Source organism: Coregonus clupeaformis, chromosome 24, assembly GCF_020615455.1.
Source record: "Coregonus clupeaformis isolate EN_2021a chromosome 24, ASM2061545v1, whole genome shotgun sequence".
In the NCBI taxonomy this organism is placed as follows: Eukaryota; Metazoa; Chordata; class Actinopteri; order Salmoniformes; family Salmonidae; genus Coregonus; species Coregonus clupeaformis.
The window spans coordinates 42,021,925-42,036,073 of NC_059215.1; the positions used below are offsets into that span (position 1 = coordinate 42,021,925).

At 42.3% G+C, this 14,149-nt stretch overlaps 1 pseudogene; it reads right to left on the reverse strand.

Moving 5' to 3' along the window:
• LOC121537291 overlaps positions 1-13,980 on the reverse strand; it is a 31,382-nt pseudogene extending 17,402 nt beyond the window's left edge.
• Between the last annotated feature and the right edge of the window lie 169 nt (positions 13,981-14,149).

Genomic DNA, 14,149 nt, shown 5'->3' on the forward strand with positions numbered 1-14,149 from the left:
CAAATATTGTGGTTAAACTCTAATATACTAATTGACAAAAAACTATTTTTTTTGATAGAATGTTTAAAAAGGGTATAATCTTCGTAAATGATATCATTGGTAGGACTGGTGGAGTTATGTCGCACATGCAGCTAACAAAAACATATGGAATTATCTGCTCTACCCAAAATTACAATCAAATAATTGCAGCCTTACCGCAAAAATGGAAGAGGAAAGTGGAAGGGGGAGAAAGTAAGGAACTTGTATGTCGGCCTTGCATTAAAGAACGTAATTGGTTAAAGAAAACTGTGATAAATAAAAAAGTATACCAGTTTAATTTAAGGACCAAAGGATTGACAGCCGTCCCATATAGATTGCAAAATAGTTGGGAAGAGATTTTTGACGTATCAATCCCATGGCATAGTGTTTATGAACTGATACGCAAAACGACACCGGATTCAAAACTTAGAATCTTTCAATTTAAATTGTTATAAACAATTATTGCTACCAATAGAATGTTATTTATATGGGGGATACAATCTTCCCAGCTCTGCAGATTTTGCTGCGAAGAAACAGAATCATTAGATCATTTGCTTTGGTACTGTCCATTTGTAGCTGGTTTTTGGACACAGGTCCAGGAATGGCTAAAGGATTGCAATATTTACCTGGAGCTAACCTTGCAGATAACATTACTGGGTGATCTGAAAAGTCATAGTCAATCGATCAATAATATAATAATACTTTTAGCAAAAAATGTTTATTTTCAATTTACAATCTGTAGAAACAATGAGAATAGAAAGGTTCAGAACTTTTGTAAAACATCACAGTACAGTTGAAAAATATATGGCAAATAGAATTCCTATATGGATGGTGTTAAGAGATAGATGGGGGGTGGTGAATGGAGTTGAAGGATGGGACTAATAACAACTAACAACAACTAATAACAAGATAACTATTAATGTAAGCATACTGTGTCCATAATAAGTATATAGTGTAGGTTGGGAGCTCTTGTGAAAGAGCACAGTTAGAAAGATATGGCATATAGAAGCAAACCGGATGGACATCATGAAAATGATCGGAGAGGTTGAGAGTAGAAGAAGTTCAGGAGAAAAAACAAACAAAATATAATTATTGTAAAATTGACTGTGTCCATAAAATGTATATAGTAAGTATAAACTGGAAGTAGAGGCCTAAGCATTGTTGTTCACTAGTTTACTCCAATTAGGGAAAGGGTGGTGGGGTTGGAAAGTAATAAAGGGGAATATATATTTTTTATAGGATATGTATGTACGTATATAAACATTTCCGTCATTTAGCAGACGCTCTTATCCAGAGCAACTTACAGTTAGTGAGTGCATACATTTTTTTTTATACTGGCCCCCCATGGGAATCGAACCCACAAACATGGCGTTGCAAACGCCATGCTCTACCAACTGCGCTACACGGGACTATATAAAAAACATGGGGGATTGGAAGTGATGCAGACAATTACATTGATGGAAGTTACAATATATCTGCAATATTAAGCTGATCTACCCCAAAAAAAGAAAAAGAAAAGAAAAAGAAAAGTAAAAAAGATCTCCTCTACAAAAACGTTGTCACGTTCGTCAAACACAGTGGACCAAGGCGCAGCGTGATATGCGAACATACTTTTATTTATATTCACCCACACGAACAAAACGATACGTGAAGTCCTTGGTTTACAACACAAAACCAACACGGAACAAGATCCCACAAAACACTGTGGAAAACAGGCTGCCTAAGTATGGATCCCAATCAGAGACAACAAGCAACAGCTGACACTCGTTGCCTCTGATTGAGAACCACCCCGGCCAACACAGAAACACATGATCTAGATAAAGAACCTAGAACACAAACACATAGAAACTACACACCCTGGCTCAACATAACAGAGTCCCAGAGCCAGGGCGTGACAAACGTCAACATTAAAGTTGCACTATGCAGGAATCGCTCTGCCATTTCCTGGTTGCTAAAACTCTAATAGTTTGCCTAATTTCAGTTTAGGTGAAAAACTAAGCTAGTATAGTGTAGAAAAATAATTAATTAATTAATTAAACCGCTGTGAATTATATTTTCCATAACCAAAAATATTGTTGTTTCAGCTGTTTGAAGCTAGTGTACAAAACCGAAAGTAAAAGAAGCAAAAACAAAACTTAAGAACGGGAAGCATAGAAATAGCGCACACAGAACAGAACTACCGCTTCTTAGACTTGCTTTCAAGTAGAATGATGTATCTATAACTCACATTTCGATGTGAATTTGGTCGGGTCGCCCAAAAAGTGACATATTGCTACTTTAATGACACATTTCTTGAGTTATCTATATAGATTCATTCTGACTATTTCAAGGAAGTGCATACTGGCTAAGGCATCTCAAAATGGACAAATAGTACTATTGCCACTTTTTTCAAGCGAAGATTTTTTAAGGGAGTATTATGCAAGCACACTTGTTTGGTTCGGCTAGGTGCCAGCCGAACTGAAGCATGCTGACGCTGTTACGTGTGCCAGTTTATTTGATGGGATGGGACCAGCTACAATGTAGCGTTCCATCTCCTGCAAGTAAATTGAAGATTTTAATTGACTGATGCGCATTTTGCGGAGGTGGTCCAGGTAAAATTCTAACTTTTAAACTAATGTTTGGAAGTATGACTAGTATGGGTAACTGCATAGGCAACTTGGAGTGTGTCTGAAAGTGGGCATTGCAAAAGAAGTGGGTGGATCAACAGCAATGGGTGTGACATTAGTGTGTGTAACATTAGTGGGTGGATCAACAGCAATGGGTGTAACATCAGCGCTCTGTTATTTGGTTAGACTGGCCATAGCCCAGTGCACCGCGAATGCATAGCAGGTTAAGAGAACTAATGTAGGAGAATTAACGTAGCAGGTTAGGATAACTAACACAGCAGGTTAGGATAATTAATGTGGCAGGTTAGGATAATGAGCTTAAGTTTAGGAAAAGGGTTAGGCTTAGCTAAAATGCTACAGTCAACAATCGACTCGTCGTGCTGCCCAGTCAGCCATGCAAAACGGTATTGAGTGAACCGGTCTTGTGGCAACAAATCTGCCCAATTAGTTGATACGCTTTCCATACACCCACTTCTGTTTATCCACCCTCTTCTTTCGCCACGCCCACATTTAGACACTCCATGTATGCAGTTACCCATGATGACTCAAGTATGGCCCATCTGTATCTGTGGCTGGCTAGCTACTGTTAGCTATCTAGTTGTGGAAAGGTGATTGATCATGCGCTTGCTAGCGACAGATGTCCAGCGATCCCATTAGTGATCTAACTCGCAAACTACCTAAACGGTGAACTTACCATGTACACTACATGACTAAAAGTATGTGGAATATGGAGTTGGTCCCCTCTTTGCTGCTATAACAGTCTCCACTCTTCTGGGAAGGCTTTCCACTAGACGTTGGAACATTGCTGTGGGGACTTGCTTCCATTCAGCCACAAGTGGATTCGTGAGGTTGGGCACTGATGTTGGGGGATTAGACCTGGCTCGCAGTCTGCATTCCAATTCATCCCAAAGATGTTCAATGTGGTTGAGGTCAGGGCTCTGTGCATGCTATTCAAGTTCTTCCACACCGATCTCGACAAACCATTTCTGTATGGACCTCGCTTTGTGCATGGGGCATTGTCATGCTGAAACAGGAAAGGGCGTTCCCCAAACTGTTGCCACAAAGTTGGAAGCACAGAATCATCTAGAATATCATTGTATGCTGTAGCGTTAAGATTTCTCTTCACTGGAACTAAGGGGTCTAGCCCGAACCATGAAATACAGCCCCAGAACATTATTCCTCCTCCACCAAACTTTACAGTTGGCACTATGCATTGGGGCAGGTAGCGTTCTCCCGGCATCCGCCAAACCCAGATTCATCCGTCGGACTGCCAGATGGTGAAGCGTGATTCATCACTCCAGGGAACGCATTTCACTGCTCCAGAGTCCAATGGTGGTGAGCTTTACATCACTACAGCCGACACTTGGCATTGCACATGGTGATCTTAGGCTTGTGTGCGGCTGCTCGGCCATGGAAACCCATTTTATGAAGCTCCCGACTAACAGTTCTTGTGCTGACGTTGCTTCCAGAGGCAGTTTGGAACTTCGTAGTGAGTGTTGCAACCGAGGACAGACTATTTTTATGCGCCACGGGCATCAGCACTTGGCGGTCCCGTTCTGTGAGCTTGTGTGGCCTACCACTTAGCGGCGAGCCATTGTTGCTCCTAGATGTTTCCACTTCACAATAACAGCACTTACAGTTGACCGGGGCAGCTCTAGCAGGGCAGAAATTTGACGAACTGACATGTTGAAAGTCACTGAGCTCTTCAGTAAAGCCATTCTACTGCCAAGGTTTGTCTATGGAGATTGCATGGCTGTGTACTCGATTTTATACACCTGTCAGCAACGGGTGTGGCTGAAATAGCCGAATCCACTAATTTGAAGGGCTTTCCACATACTTGTGTATATATAGTGTACTTTGAATTAACTGCCTGGAGCTGTCTTGATTTATTGTCGATCCCATGCAGTTCTTGGTCTTCAAATATTGTTTGTTTACTTGTTGAGGTTTCTCCCCGCTATGTAGGGTAGCGCCTCTCGTTCTCTCTGGCTGGGTTTTTCCAACATCCTGCTTGATGACATCGGCTCTGTTTTACAAGCAAGGCACCACGCCTGCCAAAGTATTGTGATGGACTGTTCCATGAGCTCCAATGATCACTGTCTCCATCTGGTGGCACATACTAAACATTATATCATGTTATTTGTTACATATTTGCTATTAACTGAGCTAGGATGATAAGCATCCATTTATAGCCAATTCACTGAACCAGTAGTGCAAAACTACATTTCCCAAAAATGTGCGCTGGAGGTAGGAGTTTTTCCTGACCAAATGACGAAACTGGTATATCACCACTCACAGAACAGGCACCCAAGTTAATTTTTTTATTTATTTAACATTTATTTAACCAGGTAAGCCAGTTGAGAACAAGTTCTCATTTACAACTGCGACCTGGCCAAGATAAAGCAAAGCAGTGCGATAAAAACAACAACACAGAGTTACATATGGGGTAAAACAAAACATAAAGTCAAAAATACAACAGAAAATATATATACAGTGCGTGCAAATGTAGCAAGTTATGGAGGTAAGGCAATAAATAGGCCATAGGGCAAAATAATTACAATTAGTATTAACACTGGAATGATAGATGTGCAAGAGATGATGTGCAAATAGAGATACTGGGGTGCAAATGAGCAAAATAAATAACAATATGGGGATGAGGTAGTTGGGTGGGCTAATTTCAGATGGGCTGTGTACAGGTGCAGTGATTGGTAAGGTGCTCTGACAACTGATGCTTAAAGTTAGTGAGGGAGATAAGAGTCTCCAGCTTCAGAGATTTTTGGAATTCGTTCCAGTCATTGGCAGCAGAGGTGTTGGCTTTGGGGATGACCAGTGAGATATACCTGCTGGAGCACATACTACTGGTGGGTGTTGCTATGGTGACCAATTAGCTAAAATAAGGCGGGGATTTGCCTAGCAGTGATTTATAGATGGCCTGGACCCAGTGGGTTTGGCGACGAATATGTAGTGAGGACCAGCCAACAAGAGCGTACAGGTCACAGTGGTGGGTAGTATAAGGGGCTTTGGTGACAAAACGGATGGCACTGTGATAGACTACATCCAAGTTGCTGAGATTCTAGTCGGGTGGGCGGGTGCCAGCAGCGTTCGATTGAAGAGCATGCATTTAGTTTTACTAGTGTTTAAGTGCAGTTGGAGGCTACTGAAGGAGTGTTGCATGGCATTGAAGCTTGTTTGGAGGTTTGTTAACACAGTGTCCAATGAAGGGCCAGATGTATACGAAATTGTGTCGTCTGTGTAGAGGTGGATCTGACAGTCACCAGCAGCAAGAGCGACATCATTGATATACATGGAGAAAAGAGTCGGCCCAAGAATTGAACCCTGTGGCACCCCCATAGAGACTGCCATAGGTCCAGACAACAGGCCCTCCGATTTGACACATTGAACTATATCTGAGAAGTAGTTGGTGAACCAGGCGAGGCAGTCATTTGAGAAACCAAGGCTATTTAGTCTGCCAATAAGAATGCGGTGGTTGACAGAGTCGAAAGCCTTGGCCAGGTCGATGAAGACGGCTGCACAGTACTGTCTATTATCGATCACGGTTATAATATCGTTTAGGACCTTGAGCGTGGCTGAGGTGCACCCATGACCAGCTCGGAAACCGGATTGCATAGCAGAGAAGGTACGGTGGGATTCGAAATGGTCGTTAATCTGTTTGTTAACTTGGCTTTCAAAAACGTTCGAAAGGCAGGGCAGGATGGATATAGGTCTGTAACAGTTTGGATCTAGAGTGTCACCCCCTTTGAAGAGGGGGATGACCGCGGCAGCTTTCCAATCTCTGGGGATCTCAGACGTTACGAAATAGAGGTTGAACAGGCTAGTAATAGGGGTTGCGACAATTTCGGCGGCTAGTTTTAGAAAGAAAGGGTCCAGATTGTCAAGCCCAGATGATTTGTAGGGGTCCAGATTTTGCAGCTCTTTCAGAACATCAGCTGTCTGAATTTGTGTGAAAGAGAAGCAGGGGGGGGGGCATGGGCAAGTTGCACAGAGGGTGCAGAGCTGGTGGCCGGGGTAGTGGTAGCCAGGTGGAAAGCATGGCCAGCCGTAGCAAAATGCTTGTTGAAATTCTCGATTATTGTAGATTTATCGGTGCAGTGGGAAGCTGGGAGGAGGTGCTCTTATTCTCCATGGACTTCACAGTGTACGAAAACCTTTTGGAGTTAGTGCTACAGGATGCACATTTCTGTTTGAAAAAGCTAGCCTTTGCTTTCCTAACTGCTTGTGTATATTGGTTCCTAACGTCCCTGAAAAGTTGCATATCGCGGGGGCTATTCGATGCTAATGCAGTACGCCACAGGATGTTTTTGTGCTGGTCAAGGGCAGTCAAGTCTGAGGAGAACCCGGGGCTATATCTGTTCTTAGTTCTGTATTTTTTGAATGGGGCATGTTTATTTAAGATTGAGAGGAAAGCACTTTTAAAGAACAACCAGGCATCCTCTACTGACGGAATGAGATCGATATCCATCCAGGATACCTGGGCCAGGTCAATTAGGAAGGCCTGCTCGCTAAAGTGTTTTAGGGAGCGTTTGACAGTGATGAGGGGTGGTCGTTTGACCGCGGACCCGTTACGGACGCAGGCAATAAGGCAGTGATCGCTGAGATCCTGGTTGAAGACAGCGGAGGTGTATTTAGAGGGTAAGTTAGTCAGGATGATATCTATGAGGGTGCCCATGTTTACGGATTTAGGGTTGTACCTAGTAGGTTCGTTGATAATTTGCGTGAGATTGAGGGCATCTAATTTGGATTGTAGGATGGCCGGGGTGTTAAGCATATCCCAATTTAGGTCACCAAGCAGTACGAACTCTGAGGATAAATGGGGGGCAATCAATTCACATATGGTGTCCAGGGCACAGCTGGGGGCTGAGGGGGGTCTGTAGCAAGCGGCTACAGAGTGGAGGCATTACCTTTGACTAAGATAAGATGTACAGTACTTTATTATCCATTAATTTACAGAGAATGGAAATGTGTCTTTGTGCTCACAACCCAACCCCCAACACACACCCAGAGGGGATGGAAGAAATCATGCTGCAGTGCAGCACCCCTGGAGCAATTATAGGATGTTAAGTGCCTTGCTCAAGGGCACAATAGCAGGCAATGGTATCTAGGCTGATGCCAGCAACCCTCCGGTTGCCAGCTCACTCAGCACCAGATTGTCCTGTCTGAGCTGGGATTCAAACCGGCAACTCTCTGGTTGCTGGCCCGCTTCTCTAACCACAAGGTTGCCTGCTGCCCCAGTGGGCACACCAAGCTGGATGCACAATTACTAGCAGCCTGTGTCTGTATGTCACAGTGTCTAAATGCACTCCCACAGGATTTGTTTGAGGATGATACCATAGCCTCTATGGAATTTAAAGTCTGCAATAACTTCCATGGAACTAGACCAGGCGATACTACCCGGAGACCAATGAAACTTCAGACAATACACATTTACCTTTTTAGTATCCAGACACAATGACCTAAAATAGTCAATAATATACAACTGTAATGTAACATTTTTAATCAGGTCACTGTGACACAAATAAACACACTGCAACTGTACCACGTCTATACATGTGTCACGGTTTCGGCCGAGGCTGCTCCTCCTCCTGGTTCGGGCAGGCTTCGGCGTTCGCCGTCCCCGGAATACTAGCGGCCACCGTTGTATGTTTCGTGTGTTGATTGCTTTGGTCTGTCTGGTACACCTGTGTCTGTTTGTGTCCTAATTACGTGTCCTATAAGTTCCCTGTTTTGTGTTAGTTATATTGTGTGTTGTTGTCCGCGTGTCGTTTGAGCTGCGTGTTTTGCGCTCTACATGTTTTGTTTTACGCATGTTGCGTACTGTTCTCGCCTCTGTATTTCGAGGTCGTGTAGTGATTATTGTTCACTTTACTATAGTAAAGTTTGTTGGACTAAACCTCTGTGTCCTGCGCCTGACTCCTCATCACATCCACATCGGTGCCAAACTGACAACATGAGCGCTTGAATCCAGCCAAATCAATTCCCACATCCCACCACAGAGTGGCAGTGTGTGATCATATCCAGCCCCCTTAGCGCAGCTTGTTGGGCAGGTAGACGTGGCTTTCACCTTGGTCTGGTCCATCATTTCCATCTACAAGAAGGACAAAACATGCATTCTTAAGAGATTTGCAAACAGAGTTGTGCCTGGACCACCAGGTGTGATCTTATCTATTTCACGACAGAGCTGGTAGCCAAATCAATACATACTAGGCCTATGGCTGCATTTACACAGGCAGCCCAATTCTGATCTTTTGTCCAACTATTGGCAAAAGATCAGAACTGGGCTGTCTGTGTAAACTAGTGATGCACGGGTCTGCTGTTTGTTCACCCGCACCGACCCGCAATTGCTAATACTGTAACCCATCCGCAGCTGCCTGACTATGTGATCAAATTAAAATCTGAGGCCTCACCCGACCCTAACCAGCAATATAGAAAATGCACTGTACAGTTCCCTTTTTTTATTGAACAATTACGTTTTTCTTCAACAGTTATTCATTTATTCACTGAATATTTAGGCCTATTGAATAGTAGCCTAATATCTTGCTGAAACAAAAAATGTCAAACAATAGCCTAAATTGACACCTTGCGCATGCTTTTGTGAGAGAAAAAATAGTCAAACAATAAATCACACCTTGCAGATGCTTTTTGAAAATGCACTGTACAATTAGGCTACTTTGCCCTTGAACGATGAATTGAGCAATTACGTTTTTCTTGAGCATTTAGGCTAATTAATTTGAAAAGTCTTAATGAACAGTAGCCTATTGTTTTGCTAAAACGAAACAAAATTTGAAACAATAAATTGACATATTGTAGGCCGAATGCCTGTGTGGGCTAGTAACTAATACTGGCATATTAATTAAATAAAAAATAAAATGAAATAAAAAATAGGCTTAGAAAATATAAATGGGCTATAACACAACATAAAGTTGAGAAAATCAAAGTACCCACTGTCCAGTTATGAGGTTATAATTACCTACTTTGTCTTCCTTTCTTTTGCAGCACTGTTGAGCAACAGAATAACTTCCACTGTGCCAGGTTTCAGTCGGGGCGCATAGTTAGGCCCTAAAGCTTAGGCTTAGGCTATGCGCTAATGCCAGATAAATTAATGAAAGAAAATCCTCAATGTAGCTTATATATACAGTATGAATTACGCAAGAATGATGCATTTATGGATTTTTTAAAAAGAGCATCCTCAGGTACTCTCAATCTGAAGCACAGAAGGGTTATGGTTAATACAGTTTTCAATTCAGTCAGTTCAAAAGGTGAATATGCATATTATGAGACATATACTGAATATATCTTAACTGTAAGTTGCTTTGGATGATGGTCTTCCAAATGAAACGAAGGAAATACCCTGACACAAAGTAAATGCTCCCTCCATTTATGTCCAAACAGCATAAGATGTGGATGCTTTTGATCATGAATTGTACAGTGGGGGGCCGTACTTGTGAACAATAGAAAAAGTATATGTTCAAGGTGAAGTGAACGCATCAGCCAATTCAAATCGCTGTCGTAGTTGCACGTGATCAAAGGCAACATGTTAGCTGTTAGACACTGCACAGGCCATGTTTGATAATGTACTGAAATACATAGGCATGACAGGACTCACCACTGATCTGTACTTGTAGATGCACATGATCCCAATGCCTGGGAAGATTAGAGAGCGAGAGAGAGGGAGCGAGAGAGAAAGAGACTACAATCACTACCATACCAGAGCAATTATCCTCTGAGACATGTAGCTAAGGGGAGATAGAACAAAGTAAAGCATTACACATGCGAATCGCCATGCGATGTGAGGAGAGCAGAGGGGAGCAGAGAGGTGCTGTATGGAGAGGGACAGCCGATGTCATTGAGTCCAGGGGCCCCAGTGTGATGATTCCACAAGGCTAGAACACGCCGACACAAACAATCCCCATTCCAACTACCATGACACATCAGTCAGGGAGGGGTCTGTGGGCTTAGCAGGACACGCAACCCCTCTGTGTGTGTGTGATAGGATACAAGAGTAGAGAGTAGTATTACCATATGGGTCAGCATCCACCAGAGCAAAAATGGGGAAGTGCAGGGTGTCTGTCCCAAAGCTTTCTCACCATCATCCTGCTGTTCACATCTGGGACACCTTTAACCTGACACACACACATAACAGATTCAGAATAGGTCATATGATTAACACATTCAGTTTAAAGCAACCATGAGAACAGAGAAACCATGAGTTAATCTGTTGGACATACTGTGATCATGATGCAAAGAGATAGCTTGGTGCAAAAGTCATCGTCTAGCCGTGTCTGGAAGGTGGCGTCCTTCTTCACTATCAAAACAAATTTAGCAGGTGACACAATGTCTGGAGAACGGGTCAAGGTGAACACAAACATGACTGATGGACTCTTCCTCACCAATAGATAAAAGTTGGAGGAGTTACAGAGATAGTTCTGAGAGGAAGGATGTCTCACAAACGCTTTACAATATTGATGAAATATGAGTTCTAACATAATTATAAAGGATACTCTTCATTCCGCTAACATTAGAAGAAACTGGAGTAGCCTGAGAAAACAATTCAGAAACGCAATAAGAGAAACACAATTTTCAACATAGCAAGATGATGTTAGCTTTCAAGCTAACAACTGATAATGAGATATCAATCTGGCTGTTTGGTTACCAGTTGATTTATGCAACACAAACAGTAGACAGAATAGAAGTAAATAGCTTGAGGTTGTTTGTTTTCTGAATAATGATTCTGTAAAACCAAGTGATTAGTACATGGGTTGAACTTGGAGATTGTGGCCAGAGAGGTGAACACGGGATGTAATAGGTTTGGCTGAGACTACGGATCTCTGTTATGTCATTGAAAGAGACATAGAAGAAGAGACATAGGAGAAGTTCAGTGTTGCAGACATAGATGGTGGATGATGATTCTGCATAATAAATATCTAACATTATATGCATATTCAACATGCATTTGACCATACTGTGATGACGCTACGATGTTGGGGGAACGTAGTTAGAGTGTTAGTGGGACGTATGGTGGAGCTGGATTGACAGTCCACCCTGGTGCTGTCCTCCTCCAGGTAACACAGATCACCTGAGATTAAGCTCTTGGATGCGGCTAGCTGGCCACACACACACACACACACACACACACACACACACACACACACACACACACACACACACACACACACACACACACACACACACCAATGCTTTTGAGTCAAGTTTAATTTAATTGCTCTTTGATCACGGGAATCATGGAAAACGCATACACAGGTGCTTCCTGTAGGCAGAAAAAAAGCTCAAAATATGAAACTAGCTGAGCGCTTTTATCTGTTGGTGCTGAACTAATCATAACATCTTATATCAAAAGGTATTTCCAAATGTTGTAGTATGGTTTTATTAAATAGCAGGTCATTGTTACCTCATCTGGCATGAGTTAACTGAAATTGTACACTAATAGACCCACACGCTGTATATACGCACAACATGGAGTCTTCTTCGTGGAACCTTGAGCATGCAGGAGATGTCATCCACAATGGAATCAACGGTTCTTTGTGAACCAAAAAGCTGTGTGTCGTTGTAATAGATGTCCCTGTGAAAAAAAGAGAACAACTTCAAAGTACTGTAGGTTGTTTAGGCAAGGATGTATTTTCTTGTCCGTTCGCTATCTGACAAAACATGACCTTTTTGTAGGGGGGGTTGGAACAGATGAGGAACAGCCGTGGTGACAGAAGTTCCTGAAGTCATTTGAAGGCCAACAGCGTTGTCAAAACTCAAGTGGGGAATGAAGAAGAATTCTTCTTGAAAGAATTCTTCACAGAATCTGATCATTTGGTCTTGTATCTTTGATCAGCTCTGTAAAGGAGCCTGTCACCTTTATGATCCTTCTTAGAAGAATCCTAAACCCTGGGGCCTCCCCCATACCTCGACTGCATTTCCTCTGTGAAACCTTTGCCTCCCAATCTGTGTGATTCTCACATTTGAAACGGCCGAGCCAGAATGGGCTTTAAGCTATAAGGTTTGATGTAGACTCAACCAGACAGTCCGCTTTGTTCTAAGCATGAGGTCTCCACATCCTGTGCACATTAAAGACCTCCGCAAACCGCCAGATTTGCATGTGTGTGTGTGTGTGTGTGTGTTTGTGTGTGTGTGTGTGTGTGTTTGTGTGTGTGTAGCTGTTGCTTTTTCCATCTTTTATCAAACTGACAGCTATTCAGAGTCAGGAAGTTATTTCAGCTTCAAGGATTAAGGTTCAACACTTTATGTGATTCTATTTCCGCGCCCACAAATCCCTTTTGACTTCTCAGCTCTCTCACACATTCAGATAGACTGAGAGAACAAAAAACTACATGATTTCCTTCAAATGCATTTAACAATTTAGACCACTTGCAGGACCTGGCTTTTCACATTTAGTGTAATGTTCAATTTACACAACATGATTTTAAAATGTGCTGGGTATATTTACACAACATAAATAAGACGTCTGTTGTATAGATTTACATGTTCATCTGGCAAAGGTCAAACAGAATGAGTATGGTGGGTCTAAATACCACCCACATAGCGGTATACAGTATGGATAAGAAAAAGGCCCAAAATCCTTACATTATACTAATAAAGTGAGTGGCTGACCTTACATTGACCCAGCTGGATCAGTTGGGTAGGACCAAAACTGGAGCTTCATCTTTGGACAGACTGGTCATTATCTTTAGAATCACCTTTTCAATGCGGATTAAAAGTTCCTGGCTGAGAATCAGAATTTACAAAATTAACCTTGGTGATAGGTCTAGTTTATAGTCTAATTACACCAGTTATTCATGGGAAAATCTGTGGACCACTAATTCAAACTGATTAAAACAATCCTGTCATTTCATAAGCCTATATCGTCACATAAAATATCTCCTCTTTAAACTCAGATGAGCCAATAAGCCAATAGGCCTAGGTAGTAAAAACTGCAAGAACATTGTCTAGAATAATATGTTCATACTTGCCTACTAGCTAGACCTAATATGGGCCCTGGGCTTTATCAAAACTGTTGTAGATAGACCTAGCCTAGGCAAGTCTATCACATTGGCAAGGGTTGTCTGTCTACCACATGTTGTGTATCACAGTGCTTGACTTGGACTGAAATAGGTGCCGGTACTCATTTTGGGTGCTGGTACTGTTAACATTTGATCGCAGGAGCTCCACAATACGTTTGAACTAATATTCTATAAGAGGAACAGGAGCTCAAGCAGTATAACATTTGAGGTGCGGTACTCAGCTCCAATGAGCTCCTGCCCTAGTCAAGCACTGATGTGTAGAAAGAAACATAAGCCTACCTGTTGAATTCCTCATGGCTGTGTTGAGTGTCCATCATCGTATCTACATTTTCCAATAATTCGACCCGGAAGTGTTCGGACATGTTTGATTACGTTCTTGTGGAGGAATAATTAAATTAAACCTACACTGGAATGAAATGAATATAGATAGCTACTGTATCCAAAGAAATGACACTTGAAACAAATTCCATTACCAATAACAGGGGA